The sequence below is a fragment of the Myiozetetes cayanensis genome, unplaced genomic scaffold (assembly GCF_022539395.1).
Source record: "Myiozetetes cayanensis isolate MyiCay16 unplaced genomic scaffold, myiCay2020 scf15, whole genome shotgun sequence".
Classification (NCBI taxonomy): Eukaryota; Metazoa; Chordata; class Aves; order Passeriformes; family Tyrannidae; genus Myiozetetes; species Myiozetetes cayanensis.
In genome coordinates this window covers 12,432,469-12,454,125 of record NW_026087159.1, presented here as the reverse complement: position 1 = coordinate 12,454,125, position 21,657 = coordinate 12,432,469, and the positions used below count along the sequence as shown (strand labels likewise).

At 37.7% G+C, this 21,657-nt stretch overlaps 1 long non-coding RNA gene across 1 annotated transcript in view; it reads right to left on the bottom strand.

Moving 5' to 3' along the window:
- LOC126637206 (uncharacterized) overlaps nt 1-21,657 on the bottom strand; it is a 163,642-nt gene that overhangs the window by 84,787 nt on the left and 57,198 nt on the right. Inside the window, exon 2 of the long non-coding RNA XR_007628273.1 lies at nt 21,371-21,442. This is a non-coding gene — a long non-coding RNA (uncharacterized LOC126637206). The remainder of the gene's footprint in view (nt 1-21,370; nt 21,443-21,657) is intronic.

Genomic DNA, 21,657 nt, shown 5'->3' with positions numbered 1-21,657 from the left:
GCCACAAAGGACACCTCAGAGGAAGATTGTGCCTGGCTAGGGAATTATAATGTATGCAATAGGAGACTATTAATAAGACATCTAGATGCTTAATTGAACCTTTGAACATTTAGGTACCAATCCCACAAGTGCTGAACATTGTTCTCTTCTCTTATTGTCACTGTAAAAGTGAAGATCCATCAACAGTGACTGAAAATACCCACCTGCTAATCCAGGCATTCAAATCCATGCTCTGAGCTTTCTGTTCCAATGCCTCTATTTTAGAAGTGATTTTTCAGTCCTTCCTTCTCCTTCTTGACCAAAACACTTCCAGGGAAAATTCTTTAATATCTACTCACTCTTGTAGGTCTTATTTGCATATGTGTGTGTCTGTAATTATCCACCTTAAAGTGTTTTACTCAAGGAACAGCAGAAGTATTTAGTGACTCCAAACAGAATTCAGCAGTCAGTGAGTAAATTACGAGCTTGGTTCTGAACCCTTTTGACATGGCAAAATTCTTGCAAATCTCAACACTTTTTCATAAGCCCCCACTATAATTTAGAAAGTTACATGAAAAGGTTGTGTCAGGACAGAGCACAGGGCACACATACTTATTATGGTACAGAATTGATGGATTCTGCCCATGGAGCAATGAATAAATGGAACAGATAGAATCAAAAGCTATTCTGAAAGAAAAAAAACTGTGTGCAGGTTCAAGCTGATGAAACAAAGTAATCTGTTCCCTTACTGGACAGTCTTCTAATAAATGGCATTCTACAAGAAAACAGGATGCAAGGGAGGACAGAAATAACACATCTACATGCTTAAAAGCAGCCAAGTGGTGTTTCAAAATCCACATGCAAAATGATTCCTGTGTTGATTCAAAAGGCACTGACCTGTAGTTTAAAAACATGTCAACCTCTGTCTTTGAAATGCTTCCCCTGCACTCACACCTGCTTAGGGTCAGTCTCTGAAGGGGTGGTTGTTTCCCCTTTTCTGAATCAATTCACAGAAATCATTCGACTTGTATTCTTCAAGGTCTAAATTATTCACCAGTTAGTGAGCTGACAAAAAGAATTTCATTAGGACAAAAACACATGTTGGCTCATCTCCATCAAAGACACAGGGCTTGCTTTGTGAAGAGAAGAGTGTCCTGGAATTCCTCTGACGTATATCTATGCATAATATTTCGATTAAAATGTTAATTAATTAAAAAACCCAAGATACCTACCTTAGTCATCTCTTCAGCTTTATGCATTTAAATAATCCTACACAATGGCCTGAAAGCAAAGTAATCTAAATATGAAATTTGAAGGTCAAATTATCTAAGTAAGTGAGAATATTCCAGGTTTTATGATGGATTAATATCCATGGTAAATTTGCCTTCAAAGGTCTGGTCTTTCCTGTAAGGGCAATTCCTACTTCTGATGTAGGAACACAGATGTCTTTTTGCATCAGATCAGTAGTCTTATTTGGCCCTTGTCCCATTATTTGGTTCTTAAAACATAAAAGGGAAGAGAAAGGATTTGACACTAGAAAATTATTGGCTGACATGCTCACAAATCATGAATCATTAAGATTACTACAACAGACAAAACTAAAATACAAAAAAAAAATCTTTTACTTGCTCTGATTATTTAGGGTTTAATGTGTGGGTGTGTATATTAACTTGTTTACTTGGATAATATTCTGCAGCACGGAGCTCTGTAGCTAAAAGATTTTGTTTGTTCAACTTGTTTGTTAGTTTGCAATGGATGCTCTCTTTTTTTGCATTCTGGCAAAGTCTGGTCCACAAATAAGAAAATGCTATTACCATTAGGCAAGTATGTTAACCAATTTTTTAATTTGATTTCATAGCCTGTAGAAACATTATACAGCCCTGCCTAAAACTCGATCACCTCTTGGTTACCCAACGTGGTCCCAAACTGACCAAATATTTGAGAACTAAATCACTGAAATTCTTCATTTTCTACAACACTTTGATTTCTGAGCACTTATTTTCCAAGATGATTTTCAGCATTATAAAACACTTGGGTGAGACCAGACAGACACCAAACAGCTCCAAATAGGCTATCCAGGGCTTTGTGATTCCAGACATACTCTTTGGTATCCTCAGATCTTAAAGTGTAGCTTTACACCCAGTCAGAAGCTGAAGGGAAACCAGGAGATACCCCAAAAGTAGACAGATGGACAGAGCACCCCAACCTATTTTCCTCCCCATTCAAGTAGAAAAGCAGAAATTTATTTTTTACAGGTAATATTTTAGTATTTCACAAAAAATTTCTTCCTCAAGGGGAATGATCATATTTAATTTTACTGATCTAATGAGGCTTTCTTTTCTTTGGTGCTACTTGTCCTCTTCTTTTTGCACAAGTCTCAAAGTATTGACAGCCTTCAGTACATTTTTCACAGGGGAACCTTGGCCAATGTCTTAATTCTGTAAATTCTCATACTGTCTTCACGTTCCAGTAATCGAATAGCAAAACTTATTTTTAAGGCCTTAACGCTGCTCCGTGTGAACTTTCCAAGAACAACTCAGACAGCTCTTCCTGCCACTTCATGCATAAATTATCCCATCAAAGAGCTGGTGTTTATTCTGAGGTCTTTGAAATTCTAATCACTTGTATACACCTCCTCAGGCCAGCCTGTGCTTTGAAATTTGGATTGCTTACAATTGGGCTATTCATAAGGCAGGGCTATAGAATGCAACTTGCCACCCATTTACAATCCTCTGTACATCCAACGTATCATCCAGGATTTCTAATTGACACACTTCTATCCTTCATAATTATTTTCCCAGTGTAAGCTCAGTATCAACTGTTTGAATCACAGCACAGATAAAAGAATTGCTTTAAGAGAGTGTGAAACATGGAAGTAATGTTAGTCTTTCTACATGTTACTCAAAAGAAAACTTGGAGTATTTACTTATTTGGTGTGAATTCTGGCTATGTAGGCTCAGGAACTGCCATTATATCTGAGCTCTGGCAGGAAGTGGTCAGCTAAACTGTTTATTCCAGATGATATTCATCCTACACCATTAAAACTGTAAAATTAAGTTATTGTCAACAATGATGCAAAACAAGCTGTACAAGGTTTCTATTAGAAAAGGACATCTTGGAACTTTCAATAGCCAATTTCCTGCAGGCTGACAGAAGAATGATTTCACACTGAAGGTCATCAACAGCTCTCTAGAGATTCCCTTCACCCCTCTCCTGGCATAAAGGACAGTGACTTTATACTGGCACTTGTATAAAGTGGTAATCTGTGACTAAAGCATTGTCAGTTCTGTTTGTCTACACAGAGTTGCTCCTTACAGCTACAGGCAAATCACCAAGGCTTTTCTCAACACACCAAGGAAATCAGTAGAAGTCTTTCAACACACCAGATGCAGATTTGAATGAAAATCCAAGTCCTTGTAGGTCAAAACAACTTTTTCAGAAACCAAGTTCGATTCCTCTTGCAGTTAGATGCCATATTGCATCTATTTTATTATTTTGAATATGGGACAAAACCCATAAAGATTACGGGAGGTATGCCTGATAGACTGTGTTTGATATCCTTTAAAGGACTGCAATACTTTTTATTTCAGTCTGAAATACAATAGAAACAGTTTCCTACAGCTTCTACACTCCCAAGGTGTTTCTCAGCAACCTTCTGGCTTTGTCATGGTCTGCAGATTTTGGAAGAAAGGAAATGACTGTCTCTGTTATTGATATGAATGTGTCAAAGCTATATTTTTACAAACATTCAGTTCCTAGGAGTTCCTAATACTTTGTTCCAGCAGGACTGAAAAAGAATAGAGCAAAACTACACTTTTCTCTCCTTTCAGTCTCATCTCATTCATCAGTGGCCCATCATGTATGCTTGAAGTTTCGTTTTTCTATCCATTTACATTTTATGACTGCACTTTGCGACAAATGATGAAAAATTGGGAAATTCTAGAGAACAGCCCAAAATCCACAGGTGCACCTCCATTGTTATGTTCCCTGGTTCAAACCCACAGAGCTTTCCTAAGCAGCTTCTAAGCTTGGAGGATGAATTTTATAGGACTGTGTCCTACCTTACGGAAAAAGAGTACTAAAAAAGTGTTACTGAAAAACCATGGAGTATTAGCCATAATTATCCTTCCTGATGGTAAATTCCTCGCCTTCATGAGCATGTATCAATGACACACGTGACAGTGGGAGTTCTGCAGAGTAATAAGGTATACAAGACCACATAAAGGGAAATAGTAAATGTACTGGCAGGAAGCCCAGTGGGTTTAATCATATTTCTGCACTTGTGCAATGTTTATATAACCAAGTGTGGAGATAATGACAGAGAAGCCCTCTCTTTCCCATTATATGGCTGTTCAGCACAGTTTACAGTATTTCATTTATGGGTTACACGTGTGTTATTATGTGTCATCAAACACTGCCTTGACTCTCCCTGTCAGCTGAACAAACTGCCAGTCCTGTGTGCACTCAGTGCATGTGTGACTTACAACTCACTGCTCATAAACAGCACTCCATGGATTCAGACGATAATTCAATGGTAACGAGATACAGTGGGGGGAAAAAAAATCAAATAAAATCTGTGGTTAATAAATACTACATCATTTATTGCAAAGAGGATCCTCATGAAAACTTCTGTGCATGCTAATCAAAGGAAAGTACTCTTGTCACTCCTGTGAAGTGTACTTTCTGAATGTAACTGAGAAATTATTTACTAGGGCTTTTTTAATAGAATGCCATATTTTTTTCCCCATATGTACTTATATCTTTTTAGTCTTTTTATTTTTTTTTCAATGGAGTAGAGGAAACGTCCATCAGTGCAGGACCTGATGCAAGGTCAAATATACAGAGTTAGGGTTTTGATTGTAAGGCAGATGGATTTAGATGTATACAGTACAACCAGGACCTAGAGGAAGTGTTTGAATAGGGTGGCATTAGCAAGTGCATATCAGGACAGATCACTGGAGAACCACAATGCAGACTGTGCCTCATTTTACAATCAATACAATGCATTCCTCTGATTGACATAGTGATGAAAAGATGGATAAAAAGGGTGCTGATGCTTTTTTTGCTTGGATCAAGCATCCCATCTGAGAAAAAGAAGTGATTTCTTTGGCCAACCTTTAAATCCTAACTCAGGTATTTCACTGGAAATGGGATATATCTCTAATCATCTGCAATCTTACAACATAATATGAATCAACCTAACCGGGTTTTCAATTATTCTGCCAAGATCTACAGCTCTGTAAGTCTATAATCTCACTGGTTGTCACAAAAGACACAGAGATTTTTTTTTTTTGAGTAAGGTAGGCTAGCATTATTATTTAGGCTGCCAAGCTAAAAAAAAAAAATATATATATTTATATATAAATCCTGTCTATTGTATTCCTACTTTATCCCCAGTTTTAATGCAAACAGTTATTGTGAGACAGAGCATGACAACAGATAGACCACAGTAGGGTAATATACACTGATGTACAAATGTGTGTACAAATGATGTACAAATGAGATTTTTTGAGGAGATGATCTAAATACCTTTCAGACATTAGTCAGAAAATACAGAACTACGGAAAGATTAAGGCCATAGTCCTGCAAAGCCTCAATTTTTCAGAATCTTTCACCCATAGAGAGTTTAGAGGATTGTCTTAGAGAGTGATTTCTCTAATTCTGAATCTGTTATCTGACAGAACAGTTAAATAGGTCAGCTTATGCCACCCATCAGGAAATATCACTTTTTCTTTAAAAAGTAGAGATGCATGTTTCCATTAGGGCTTATTATTATGCATCATTACAAGGTTATATTCATACATTTATTAGCTCAATGTCAAGCTTCAACATATTTTTACACAAAAGATTAAACAAGGCTAAACAAAGTTAACAATACTGCAAGAGCAAGGAACTTAATGTTCCTTCTAAAATGTTCTGATGGGGAATCACTCTGCCCAGATGAACTCTGGAACTCAGTTTGGAAAGATATTGCTCAATAGAAAGAATAAAGGGTATTTTTTAATATTTCCACTAGTTGTTTGGGGGTTTCCACTAGTTGTTTTGGTTTTTGCTTTTTTTCATTTTGTTTTTGGTTTTGTTTTGTTGGTTTTTTTCAAGCAAAGTCCTTACCACTTTTCTGTAGAAGAGATATTTAGGAACATAGCTCAAGGTTTACTCCAAGTATTAAGCCTTCCCACTATTCTCATTTGAGATTGTAACCTCTTGATCCAGTGACAATAAAGTAATGGAGCCTGTAACCCATTTGAACTCTGGACATCCCAGCTCTGTGAATGTTCAGATACTTCAAACAAATTACCGGAGCAGAAGAGCACTCTGGAAAACCCCAACAACTCAAGAGCATTCTCAGTTTCTGAAACCAGTGAGAGTCCTTCCCAACAAATTTTTCAGGCTTTGGAGTGTGCTCCATATTGACAAGGGCAATAAGAAGGGTTCATAACGTGCCCTTTCATGTGCCCAAGGGGTTCCACCCTAGAATATATCTCCATGTATCTGTCTAGACATACAGACACACACCTCTGCCAATATGTACAAACTGGGTGTACATATGAAAGCAACGGCACTGTAAAGAGCTGAGCAACCAAATCTGGAAAGCCCTGCAGAATGTACCTCAAAGCACTTTGACATGTGTGACAGGACCTTCATAACCATCACCCAAATTCTAAACTGCTGGCTATCAGCTCTGCTGTAATGACATTACAGCAAGTTATGCCAGTTGGGAATCTGCTCCACTGCAGCCAAGTGTTTTGTAGTTGTCAAGTCAGAATCTGTGCTACAATAAGGTTGTTTTGCAGAACTTCTACCATACTGTTCTCTTTAGCATGCATGATTTTCATTACTCAGTGCCTTTGATTTCAACATATGTTTATGGGAACAGCCTGCTATTTATAACATTCAAAGCATTGGCTCGTGCTGCACATCACTGTGACAGGCAATTAGTTTCCATTCAGTAATTAATTATTAATACAAATATTTATTTAAGGACCATTTCTAGTAAAATTTCTAATTATTTTTACTTCAAAAATTATAAATAGCACCAGCAATTACTGCCATTATGTTTTTAAAATATTTATATGCGGGCACCCTAAAAAATGACAATGCACAGTAAAATAGTATCCCTTGAATAAAGACAAACAGCCACCAATTCACTGTTCAGGTAGTAAAGCCAATGGGTGATTCCAGGCCTCCCTTAGAAATTATAGCAAGGACCAAGGAGGAGAAAGAATTGTTCAGGCAACTCCAGGTAGAACAGTGGAAAGTAACTGAGTTTAAAACATTTGGCACTGGGACAGAAGGGTAACAGCTGGGGAAGAGGATTGGGAATTGGCACCCTCCCCTCTCAGCTCAGTGGGGCCCATGGGGCAACCTGAGCACAAATGTGGCCTATTGGGAGTGGAAACTACACAGAAGGGCACAGAGCTCATCTCAGCCACGTGAAACAAAAGCATCACAGTTTCAGCACAGCTCCAGAGCTAAAATTCTACATCTTTTAACCCTAATTCTGTAGGAGAAATGGAGAGGAAATTACTATTGATTCAGACTGGCTTAAGTTGAAGAAAAATGGTTGCAGGTAACTGATGAGAGGTTCTTTATGATTTTTTAGGCTTTTGAAGGCAAAATATTGATGAAATTCTCCTTTCTGAATTAGAAGAAAAGTAGAATTTTTTAAAGGTTTCAGGATAACAAAAACTATAGAGAAAAAAAGAATTATTTTTGTTCAAAGCTATTTGCAAAACAGACAAGGAACACAATATTTGTATGTCCATAACATGAAAAACCAAACAACCAAACATTGTTTTGTTGTAATTTTCTTCTTCTTTCAGTACACTAAAAAAATATTAATCTTTTGAAGTTTCCTACAAAGCAACTGCCGTTTATAACATCTTTGGTTAGAGGGCAATTTGTAGAGTTACAGCCTTTCAGATGAGCAGATGTTCTGTTTTCCAGGGGGAAATCATATGGATATTAGAGTAGCTACAGAGGGATGAACTGTTTGTACATAGGCCTGGCTTCATTGTCTCAGTGTTAGTCTGTTCTTTCAAGGGCTGAGCAGTAGTGTTTAAGAAAGCAAGTATGTAAGGCATACCTGCTCTTTAATAAACATAAAAGCCACACAAAGGCATTGTGCAATAGGAACAGCTTAACTTTCTCCCTTTTGTTTTACCAAAAATTGCATCACCGATGGCTGAGCTGAATTCTGGAAAAAACACAGAATCACTTTTTTCATGGGAAGGAGTCTTAAAGAATCTATGAAGCAGTGGAAGCTGTTCCTTCCCAACATCTCTCTAAATACCTTTACCTTTTGTACATGGGAAAAAAACCCATAAAATAAAATGAAACAAATGCAAATGCCTGTCTGCAGATGTTGGACCCTATTTACATACAGCCTCACTACTCAGCAAGACATATTCTTTACCAGCACTATCAAACAACAGCACTTCTGCAGAGGACAGATTTGCTCTGTTATGTTACAGAAATGGTGCTTTAAAAACTCCAGAGCAAGTATTTAGACCTCTACTGCAAACGTCTGCATGGTTGAAACTTCATGCAGAGTGGTTTAAAGCACAAGTGGATAGGTGCAAAAATATGATTTAACATAAATATTACAAAATAATGTTCATCTTTAAGTACCTTTTGCACTCATTTCCTTCGTTTCATGATGAGGATTGCAAAGTTAGAGCAGTATCTGCAGCCAACTCAAAATGCAAAGTGTGAGACAAGAATCAAAGCAGAACACAACCTGCACAGACTCCAACAGCATTTGGATGGGCTGACCTGAGTTGGATTAACCTTTGCCTTAAAAAAATCTCCAGGTGTCAAATTGCCCAGGAAATCTGACTCATTTTTCAGTAACTTTAGCTATTAATTGTCTTTGAAAAATTATAGTTACCAACTGTGATTAAGTTACTACTTAAATAAAAATAAATCAGTAGGGGCCAAGTATGACTCTGAGCTCACATTCACTCATTGAAAGCTCCTTTAATATATCTTGATTTCCTCTTCTGCTGCTGGTTTGTCACAGGAATCATCCTGGCACTGTTGAAAGGTCAACTTCATTTTGTGAAACTCAGGATGCAAGCAGCTACAGGCTCCCCTGCTGCTGGGCATGCCCTTCTTCTGTTCTCCTTTAAAGAAACACTATTCTATGAAAGCAAAATAAAATTTGTAGGGACCCTAAAATTAATAAGTTCATAAAATGATGTAGTGTGTGCATTCTCTACTCACAGTGTGATCACAGAAGGGAAAAGGTATAGTGGGAGGCTTCAGCTCTGATGAGTTTCTACTGAATGTGTTTTGAATTCCAGGAGAGTCAGTAAGGTCCAACTTTTAATATTGATTTTTTTTTCCACAAGAGCCATTTAACCATATGGGAAAAGGAGATATTATGCCATATTTATTTTTTATTCAGCTTCCACCACTTCTGAAAGTAAGACTTATATTTTCCCCCTTGTCTACAATAAAGCCAGGCATTTAAAAACAAGTCTGTAAGCATTTCAAAAGTACCATTCTCCAAATGGCTTTTTTTTGAGCAGTTAAATTTTCATAGTCACCTTGAACAAATAACGTCAAACCAAATGTTTTTAGTATTTTGAGTAAATTAAAAACGAATTATTTAGGAGAGCTCAGGAGGAAGGAAACAGGAATTCATTAATTAATTTTGACTTAACTGATTTGTGAGTGGTTAAATCAAATGACAGCAGCTTGGAGCCACAGGCTACCAGCTGAGCTAGATATAACAGGAGGAAGCTGAATCAAAAACGTTGAAGCAGCAGAATAAAATGCAGCCAGTGGCACTCTGGGTCAGAGTCCCTGCACATGACAAACCCTGTTTGTGACCCAAGGCTGAAAGCTTTCAAACCAGCACTAAGCAGAACACTGAAATGTTTCTTTGAAGGCTGCATCAATCCAAAGCAATCAGGCACCACACAGGAGACTCCACTCATCCACCTGGCTGCTGTGCAGGTGCTTGTGATTCCAGCAGGTTCAGTGAGCAAGAGAGAGCTCTGAGCCTGGATATCCAAATGGGATATTTGTTTTCTACCCTTAGAACTTGACAACCTGCCAGGTAAGTGAACAAACGTCACTTTTCCAAACCTAGTACTTTTGCCAGCAACCTCAGATCAGAACATAATTCAAAAAAATTAACTCAAGAGAAAATAAATCAGAGGTATAAAAGGTCTAATTTTACACACAAATGTTTATAGAGATAAAAAAAGTTGTATCACTTGTCAGAATGGACATTCAACCTTTCAAACACTACCTCTTGCCTGTTATTTGCAAGTTAACCACTTAGGCTTATTTATCAGAAAATACATTTATATCATAGTGAAAGTAAAACTCAGACTGTCTCTGGATACTTCAGAGGAATAATGAAAGCATTCCAAATACAGGCTTTGGGAAAACACTTCAATCCCTTTCTCAAAAATAATTCCACAGCAATAACCTGAGGTATCTTGTAGCCATATGACTAAGATGGGATTCATTGGCCTAAATAAGGTCTTATGAACTGTAAAAAGAATTCCTTTCTCAGCAAAAATGAACACAAGAAAGTTACAATGTCTTTCTCCTTTCCCCTGAGAAACTTCTCTGACCTTATGAAAATTTTCATGAGAACACTTTCAGATTTCATTTTTCATGGTCGTTATCAATAGACAAAGTACTTACTGTTATCAGGACACTGATATAAGAAGATTTTTTTAGGGTTATGTGGAGGAAAAATAAAATACAGGCAGTACCCTAATCAATTATGTTAAGTCAAGTAGAACTAAGGTATTCATAGTCCTGCCTGAAAACAATGCAGGTCTCTGCTTAATTTTGGTCATGGGATTTCTTCTTACAGCAACAGTGCAAAGAGCATCACCCAGCACCAGTGAGCCAGAGTATTACCACAGGACTTGAGAATTTTAACAGCTTTCTACTACGTGCCAGTCTCACATTAGATACAGAGTCCAGAAAGGGGAGAGAAGGTTAAATCTAGCAGCAATAATGTGAAAAAAACAAAACAAAACCCAAACAAAACACCACTGTTGTCTAAAGCAGCTCTTGACAGGCAATTCACTATCAGAAATGGGATAATTTTAAAAATGGTTTCACATTTCCTTTTTAACATTTCTTCCTGAATGTGGGTTACCACTCAAACATTAGGTCACCACTAAATAGAGAGTTCATTATTTAAGGTTGCTATGTGATGAGCTTCTTCTTAAGAATAATTAATAAACAGAATAGACAGGTGGGACATTTCTTGAAAGCTCTGGTCACTCCATTAATCCTATGGGGAAACAACATGATCAAGTAAGGTAGGTGGTGTTTAGTGGTAAGAACAAAGTCTAACATTCAAATGTGTTTATCAAGTGCAGACAATGCACTCTGAAAACCTTAAACTTTCGGCTCTGAGAATTAGCTATGCTTTAACAGCATTCAGGGAGACAAAGGGCCAATGCAGGAGCTGTCTGTTGAGTCACTGAGCGTTGATTCAGTGTGAATGCACTCACTGCCATGTACCAGCAACCAGTCAGGAGCGAGTGGGAGTCCATTAACATACGGAGAAAGAATCGAGCACGCTGGGGCTTTGTATCTTCTGTTTCACAACTTCATATTTTACCTACAGGAATCGTGGCAAATGAATAACTTTTTCGGGGGCCTAAGCAGCGATCAGCAGTCACACTCTGCCTACCAAGAAAGCTGCAAATTGGTTTAAAACCGCTTCTTAGCATATGCAGTGAAAACCATTACATGCTGTCAACGTGTTCGAGTCATTGTGCTAATGAGATGAGACAGGTTGTGTGACAAAGGAAGCCGCGTGTTTCTCAGCGGTGAGAAGTAATGAGTTCATTGACCAGCGCAGAGAACCTGAGTCTTGGCTGTTCTCAAACCAGGCACTCCCTCACTTGGCAAGGAGCCCACCTCTGCATTTAGGCTTTCTGTTATATTTTAGGTTTGTGGTTTTTTTTTTTTTTTTTTACTCCGTGTTTGGCTGGAACAGAAGGGCATATTTTGAAGGTTGGAGCGGAGATCATAGGCTTTCATTCACACCAGTGGGCTAGAAATATCTAGCTAGGCTTTAGAGGTCAGTTATCTTACTCTAAGGAGTGTCAATGATGATCTTGTGTTTGTTTGATCAATTATTTCAGCTATATTCTCTCATATCAAACAGCTCTGATAAAGAAAGCAGCCAACTAAATTTCGTAGGCAAGGAAAAAAAATGTAATTGTCCTTGAAGACTGTGCCCATTTCAAGCTGTGATTAATTAAGCACTTATAAGTATGATTGGTCTTTTTAAAGACGTCATAAGATATGGCAACTTCCCCTTATCTGAATAAATTAGGAAAATCTCCTTTTATAAAGGACTAGAGCTGCAGGACAAAATGTTACATGTTTGAGAAATTGCAGAAGTTTTCTCAAATGTCACTGCAAAGCAGGATGAATCAGATGGACATGCCAAAGCTCAGGTCATAAATATTTTGCTTATTTCCATATTGCATCAGCAACTCATGTTGCCAGATAATAGACTTCAGCACTAATGATTTTAGCCCTGGAACATGGGGCTGTTCTCCCACAGACCTTCATGTCTTCCCAACGGCAAAACTTACATGGAAATCATCAAGAGATTGCTTTCTCATATAAACTTGGGTCCTCAAATCTGACTAACTATAGGAGAGAACCAGACGAGGCAAAAGCTGAGAAACTAGTATAAAAATAAAGAAAGAAATACTAGGTCTCTTCAAACATAACAAATTTTCTTTAAACTATCAGACTGAACACACAATGATACCTCTCGGATATTCTCTCAGCTTTTGAAAAGATAACCCAAATCTCCTGTCACTTAGCTATTAAACAAAGAAACATTCACCTGACTTGAGAGGCTTTAGGCTTATATCAGGAAAATCAAAACCTAGTACTTTGTCCTGGCTGCTTCTGATATATTTTGAAATTGTGACTTATCCCTCAGACCAGGCAGAAACACAATTCTGTCAAGCTATCTTTGGCCCCTGACAGATAGGCTGAAGTATTTCAAGCTTTCTAAGTCACTCTTTTCTCACCACTGTCTGTTGCAAAGGCAATATGTCTCTAGCATATTTTTCAACTAAGAGAACTATAACGAGAACAAGAGCAATGGAGCAACATAATCAAGAGTTCAAAGAAAGTTTCATGTCAAGCCCACTCCTCTTCTTAGTTATTTCCCTATGCTTACTACTTATATTGAGAAAGAAAATCACTTATTCATCAGGAATTTCATATTACTTCACCAGCTGATTTAGTGGTGTCCCACTAAAGCTTTGAAAATGCTAATTAATGAAGTCACCATGGGAATAAAACTTGTCCTTGTTTCTGGCTTCCTACATAGTTTTGGCAATAATCAGTATTTCAGATAAGGCACAACTGTTTGCAAGACCTATAATGAGGAAGGATAGATTGCAAAAAATCTTCACTATCTATTGCTTTTTATCATTTCATTTTTCAATAAGCATTAAACAGTAAGTGCTTTATACACTGTAAATCAATTATGAGGAAGCAAAAAAAAAATAATGGAGCGAGTCACATAGAAAAAAAAAATCAATGACATATTTAGAATGAACACAATGAATCCATACAGCCCACTTAATTCAAAAATGCCGTGCAACAAATTGACCAACCGTTTTTAGGGTGGGTGGTAGCATATTAACAATACAGAGGTGCCAAGTTTACTGGAAACAATTCACTTACCTCACACAAGTGCTGCTCTAGCCAGACCATCACTTAGCATGTCAAATATCTATAACTATCTGATCCACTTAAATGGTTTAGGAAAATATACAGAGTGGAATAATCAATTTTCAGGGGCACAGAAGCATTCACTGCAGGCAGCATTTTGCAGTCCTTACTGAAATGTATAGCTTTTCTATAGCTACTTGTATGGAAGAATATTGAGAACCTGTCTGAATGTGTAAGCAGGATTACTGTTTAAAAGTCCAAAGGAAGTCATGCAATAACACAAAATTTACACCTTTAGCCACCTGCACCCTTCATGCAACACAGTACAAGGTCCCACCATCACAGTGATTCTCCAGCTTCACCAGTCTCTGGATTTTTTATCTTACCAGAGTAGCACTAGCATCTGTTTCCTGGTCCTTACACCCCTTAATAGCAAATATTCATCTTTCCTCTTAAAAATGAACTTGTTTCCTCTCTCCATTCTGCAATACTTTATCACCACAAGAGACTGTAAAATAAATGACAGCTCTCTTAGTCTTTTGTTATTACACTGGAGTAAAAGACAGTCCTGTGAGTATGGATGAAGAACATATAGCTCTGTTCTGCATACAGAGCTGGGAATCAGCATGCAATTAAAGCAATCTAAAGTTTACTGGATGGTTTCAGTGCAGAAAGACTATAATAAAAATAGAAAATAGAAAATGTTCTGTTCAGCATTTTGATACCAGTCACAATCCAAATTAGGTCATTAAATGCAAGCTGTGAAACTTAACTTTGATCTGTAAGTCACTCGAGAGAAGGATAGTAAAGAAAAGCTGTGATAAACAACTAGATTTTCTAGTTTTCTCTCCTTAGAGCTCTCTCAAGAAGAGATCTCAGTGTTCATTTGGAAGTTCTTTTCTTCCTAACACCGTGTCCATGGATCTGTTCCTAACCATAGATAAAAGGACAAGTTTTCATTAGGGTACAATTAGGCATCCAACTCCATTTCTATTAACTATGTAATGAAGAATAATAAAGCAGAAATAGGAACATTAACATTTTTTGGAGGTAACAGATCATTCTTAATGGAAACTCTGTGCCTTAATTCCCTATACATGGTAATATAAATGTAGCTCATTTTGTCAGTTCATGAGGAGAAAGAGGACAAACCTAAAAAAGAAAAAGAAAGGAAAAAAAAAAAAGAGACATCCCATCCCACCCAAAGCAAGAATGAAATATTGCCCTTTAAAAATCAGTGGGAATTTTACTTCAGTTGGGAAAAATTTCGTCTCATAACCACTTATTTACTGATTTGAAACATTTTAGTAAGTTCAGATTTATATATAATTTTATACTTCCCAGAAACAGGCTAGTAGTGTGAAAGTAATCTTGGTTAGAGCTAAAAATAAGTCTTGATCCAATATCAAATGAAGAGCATGAACATTTCTCTATTGACTTCGGGAGATTTTGGATAGAGTCCATCTGGAGACTGCACACTGAGAAGGATTTCTATGCTAACCACAGTGTTTTCTTTTCCAGGGGAAGACAAAAATGTATTTAAAATAATGACATTTTATCAATTTGGGCAAAATGTCTGGTCTTCAGCTCTGGACTAAAGAAAGGAAAGTTTTATTTTTTTGTTACAACCAATATGTTGTAATAATATGTTTTTACAAAATAAGAAAATAACCAAACAAAAAAGAACAACCAAAACAAACCTCCCACCAAAACCAAGACACCACTTTTTTGATGTTACTGAAATAGAACAAGAAAGGTATTTTCTCTGCAATTATATTTTGGTCTATGCATTTACCATGTTTGTTATTTCAAAAAGTATTAATTCAGAGAAGCTGCTATGGACCACATGGTGACATCCTAACTGGGAAGATGACAAAATATTTGATTAGTTGTGCCTGGTGATAGAGAGAGCCAATCATCCATCAAAATTAAACAAAGCACCTTCAATACAACCCTATGAGGGTCTTTTTATGTGAACTCCAGCTGACCTGGTGAAAAGCTTGATACACAGGAAAAATTAGGAAGACAGAACTGTAGGAGATGCTGTGCTGTACTAGGCCAATGGTCATAGATTTTACTGAGCATCAGCCAGTAATAAAACTTATAACCTCAGGGTAAAACTGATACAATAAAATCATATGTCTGCAGGTAATCTCTTCTCTCACACGAATTGGTTGAAGTCTGGCTTGTTGGAGAGCTTTTGACTTTCGAAACCCATATTCTTTTAATAAAAAAATCCAACTTTTATAGCTGTACAATTCTGTTTTTCTCTTCCTATGAGTGTCCAATCCCTTTCCTGAAGAGTGCCAAGCATTTGGCTTCAGTAACTGGAAACTACCCGTGTGAGGCTTCTGTAGAAAGCACAGGGGCCTCGTACTCCTGCTGAAACAAATATTTTCAAATCTGTGCCAGAAAAAAGAATTACACAACTAAAAAAGGGGCATGTTGTGCTACCTATTAACAATGTTTTGTGGTTTTATTGTTTATTTTGCTTTTATCTACTTTGATTTGGCAAGCTTGTTCATTACTCATCCCTTCATTCACCTACACAGTGTGTGGAACACAGTCTGAAATGGTTTTTCTTTATGCCTTTTTTTATGGCAAGATATCAACTCTTTTATTAAGAGGCTTCCATTTCAGCACAAATCTCAGAAAATACTGTGGAAAATAAGTATGTGCCAATGTCAATAAGACTTTTTAAGTTATTAAATATCTAGTTCTTTTCTACTTGTGCTCTTTTTATTGCTGCCATGCTGCTGAGGAAAGCTAAATTGCCCTCTTGGACCGCTATGAATCCGGCATTTCACAGCTTTCCTCTTGAGCTGCAGGACTCTAAAATGTGAAGGATTGATTCTCTCTCTGTTTTTCCATCTCTGCTGGAGACATGAGAGAAGATTTCAACCATTCAGCTGTGGATCACTTTGAAAATCTTTCTGCTAGATATCAGGAGGTTTTCTTAGGAAACATTCATGTTATGTTCTCCTTGCATCAATGCCTGTAGTCTCCTTTATTTTTATCTTTCTTTTCTCTTTGTAATAGAAGCTGAAGTCACTCATGACACAGGTCCCTTTAAAACAAAAAAGAGCAGTTCCTCCCTTGTTTTAGCTTCAGTTATAGGAGTGCTGTTTGTAGAACTTGTGAAATACGGAGGTGAGGAAATTCCTGCTGTACTAGACAGAGTGTGGTTAGTTAAATCAGCCTGGATTCTCTTGTATGCATATGTGTGTAGATACACCTACACATGTGTATATCCCTTGAAATCACAGGGTTCAGTTTACAGGTTTTCCAATTTCAGTCATAGCTTCAACCAACTGACCTGGAGCAGTAAGGCCTAGAGGTCTGCAGTCCTCAAGAATCTTCCTGGAATACTTTTGCAAGACCAGTCTCTTTGCTCTCCCATGTCATCTCCTGGTTTGTCAGAATGAGAGCATGTGCTTTGGAAACCTACTCCACCACTTTGTTAAATCCTTTCCAGCCTTTTGGTTCTGGACCATTTCACTTCAGTGGCTTGCCACAATATATTAATTCTTTCTAACCAGACTGAAAAATAATTTTTATCAGCTCTGCTGGCAACACATTATTTTCACAGCTCCTCACAGCTGCAGTTTAAACCATAAAGTGCCAGGTACCTGCGAGGCAGCCATGGTGCCACAGACACATGAAAATACACTCTGAGAAGTACAAAAAAAGCTAAAGAAAATTTAATGAGTTTTGGACACTGTACTTGGACTCTCAGTGTGGGTGGTCTTTATTGCCTTAGGAGAAATACTGCACAACATTGAGTGTGTGTCTAAACTCGCTCCTGTATGATATATTCTTCTAAATTATTTAGTCCCTGCTTGGAAAACAATCTGGTTCTAAATTCTTTAGAATAAGGAAAAGCAAACTGAAGAAAATAGTGAACTATGCAATAATCTCAATGTGCTACGCACAGTAAAAATGAGTTTTCTCAAAGACACAAGTATCCAGTCAGTGACAGAGGTCCTTGTGCTTGCACTGGGAAATGGGAAGGAAGAATTACAGCTAAGAGAAAGCAGCCACTTTCTAGGCTGCTGCTGTGAGGTGGCACTGGCAGATTTTCTCCTGCTCAGATCACCCAAAGAGCCAACACAGAGTGAGCAGCTCAACTGTGGGGCTGGAGAGCTGAAATCATGAAATTAAGCCAGGGTGGCCTATTGGCAGCACTGCATCAAGGGACCAGCAGGACAGGAATAACTGGGGAATGGAAGAACATATTGCCTCTTCTCAGCAAAGTGGATGTACAGGAAAAACCCCCAACACTTTCTGCTATTTAAATATTCCAGAAGACCCCTGGTTATCATTCTCTAAGCTGAGGTAGCCCCATGGTCACCGGTAATAATAAAGGCTGTACTGCACTGGAGCTGTACCCTTACACTGCAAAAGATGATCCATGTCCCAGAAGTATTTGAGGAGTGCAATGGCAATTTAACTAGGCTGGAGAAACAATATTAATTTACAATAAAACCAAGATTCCCTTAAAATTATACATACATATATATAGATAAAGAAGTATGGGTGATCTGTTTTGAAGTTCTTACTGTTTGAACATTTGCCTTCAGATTGGGATATAAAAAAGTCAGTCTCTAGCTGTACACTTCACAGAAAAGCTCTAATCTCCATAAAATTGCAAGAATAATCAAAACACTTCATTTACATTCAATATGTAACCTTAATGTTTTTCCACACTCAGATGAGAGAGGCTGGGGTTTTGTGTTTTCTACATTTTCCTCAGAGTGAGACATAATTTCTCTTTATAAAATCTGGCTGGAACCTCCAAGCATCTGCAGCAAAGCTCCCTACTAACACAGATTCTGACTTATGTTCTCCAAGGACAGCTGTCATGGGTTTTCCAGTAGATTAAACCTTTTGTCTTATTTTACATGTAGAGTGAAAGGCACTTGTTTTTAAGTACAGAGGGAGAATATGGCAATTTTAAAAATAAAACCAATTTCCACTTTCCAATTTGCCACCGTGACATAAGAGAATCATTTCACTTTGTCTTCATGATAACTTTAGTGACTTTTACATCAAATCAGGGTTTATGCAGGGCTGAAATATTGGGAACGGCTGGGCAGTCTACCTCTGGAGAGATTACTCCTGTAACAACAAGATATTTTCAGACCTAGACTACTTGTATGGATGCAGAATACAATAATTATGGATTTTCTTCCTGTACAAGTTCCCTGGAAGAGAAAATCCTGGTTCACAGTGAGAAGAATTGACCGGCTATGTATGATTAAATCCTTCAGATGTCGTATTCCAGAGTGCAAAGAATCCAATCATCAGTTCACTGCCTCCTCAGAATATAGAATCAAGAAGACTTTATGAATTACAAGCCCTGAGTTCTTTCACAAGACACAAGCAGGTATGAACACCTTCATTTGAGAGAAGGCCTTGAAACAGAGTTTAGGTGACACATACCACAGCAAAAAGTGACAGCAGAGACAAGAAACAATTGTCTGCCTCTCACACCCACAGCTCTGTGAGTGCCCACCCTGCTCAGCCAAAATCCTACAACCTCCTTCTATTTGCACATGACAAACTGGGACCAACAGGAAGCTCCCAGAGCTGCTGGCATGATTTCCTCTGTCCTTATTCCTGCAGGGCAGCCTGTGTAATTACTGGTAAAGAGATGCTTATTTTTTTGCTGAGGGTTGACATTTGCAAGAAGAAAAGTCACCACCGCCAAAGGAAGAGTAACAAAGCAGCCCTGTGGTAAACACAGAGGACAAAAACACCAAAGGAGAAGAACAGCTGCTCCAGAGCACCACTGTAGAAACTGGCCATTGCTTCCAGATCTGCAATTTCCCCCAGGGTTTCAGGCAGATTATTCATTACAAATATTTACCTGGCAAGTGTTGGCATGTTTCTTTAAGATCTATATTGCTTGGGAATGTTACTGACACAGAACGTATTTTTTTCAATGTAAAATATTGATTTTCAGGTAAACTTGTCAGTGGGAAGGCTAAAATGGAAAAGGTGAGTTACAGACAAACCTTCTCAGGTCCGTCATTTTTTTGATATAAAATATAGCACTGGTATAAAATATAACACACTAACCCAATCTTTTCAGGCCAAGCTGTTCTTTCATTTTTCTCTGACTAGAAATTAGATGAATTTTCTCAGCCAAAAGAAAAATGGAAGAGGGTTTCTGCCTTTAACAGAAAAAGCAGAAAGATTTCTCTGACTCGGAGGTTTGCCAAGTCTTACAGAGTCAGATGCAATCTTCTTGAGAGGTTTGGCCTACTCAGATTAAATTCCATAATCACATGCTTCTCTGAAGTGTGGGCCTCTGCTCCTCCATTTTCCAAAGCTGTTACATAAAGTTATATTTTACTTTTGGAAATAACAAGAGCAGGAAATTTGTTTCATAAAGGAGGATATTTGAGCACAGGAAGTAATCCTGTTGAATATTTTCCTGAGCACTATACTTGTTTTGGTTTGGGTTTGCTGGTTTGTTTGTGGGTTTTTTTCTAGTAGCCTCTACTCTGGAACCCATTCCATTACACTGAGAAGGAGTTTAAAATAATCCACCATTTTGCAGTTTCTCCAAAGTTAGAACCCAGATGATCAGAGAACAAAAGGGTGTTTCTTTGAGCCAAAAAAAAAAAAAAAAAAAAAAAAAAGTTAACATTTTCAAAGAAAACAGCATGGACTCACAGTGGGAAAAAAATATTTCTACAAAAGTGAATAATATTTTCATTCTGCAGCTGATGATCTCTTTTCTAGTCTTGTATAAAGCAATGCTCAAACCCAGCAGAATACTAACATGTAGTTACACACATTTAGAGGAGATAATGATGGTGCTGCTGAGCATATGACGATAACAAGTTAGACTTTGGCTGGAGGATGTTTGAAAGCAGAGAGATAAGAGAGAAGAAGAGCCATTAAGTTGCCATAAGATCCAGCAATAGCCTTGTCAGACTCATGTTGCTTCCTTTTATTCCAGTATATTACTAAAACTCCTTTCAGGAGGAAAATAAACATCAAATTTGAGCTGTTGCATGCTGGATAGAGGCAGCCAGCAAGAACTCTCAAAGCTCTTGGTTAGAGGGGTGGAGAAGAAAAAAAGTTTTTGTTCATTTATATTTTCTTTCAAGCAGATTAGAACTCTTCTACCAACATGATCTGGTGGAAATGTAATCTCTCTTGATTTGATTACTCCTTTGATTTCACAATGGGTGGGATCCTCCTGTCAGTAAAGACAACAGGAGTTTCTACTGTGATAGTAATGGCTGTCTTCCAGTTCCTTTGAGATCCTTCCTTTTAGCTGGGGGCGGGGGGGGAGGGGGTGTTTAATTTTTTGTCAAACAAAATAACAAAATTAATAGTGCTTTTTTTAAAAAAAAAATGTGTTTTGAAGAATAGCTTCAGTTTCATGATTTCTACTACTGAGTATTGACACGTTAGCAAAAATAGTGTGTAGTTGACAGACAGGAAAAGTATTTAATTTTCTTCTAAACAAAATGTAGAAATATTCTAATCCTATCAGTGAAGCAGAAGACACAATGGACTCAATTTTCTTTTACAAGTTGGGTGGGTTTTTTTTACCTAAATGCTAGGCACACACACACAGAGTCATTTAAGTATTGCTATATTCTTGCATTTCATACCTGACAGCCTTCTTTGGGCCCCCCTCAATGGCAAACATAAGCCAGGCTTGGTCCCACAGTCTTACCTTTGCTGCCTTGGCTTCTCTTCAGAACCATCAGCACTGTGCTGGCTGACAAGCTGTGCCACCAGCTGCACTCTGCAGAAATAAAAGCATTTGGTAACTTTAGAGCTGTGATAAAATTCTTCTCTATTCCAACACTTTTACAAGCTATCTAACAGCATTGCCATTTTAGAGATTAAAAGTTTTACAGTACTATGATTAAACCCAAGGTGAAAGATCAGCAGAAAAAAAAACCAACCAAATTTTCTCCTCAACCTGTTAGATTCAGTGTCTCAATAGCTGTCATACAG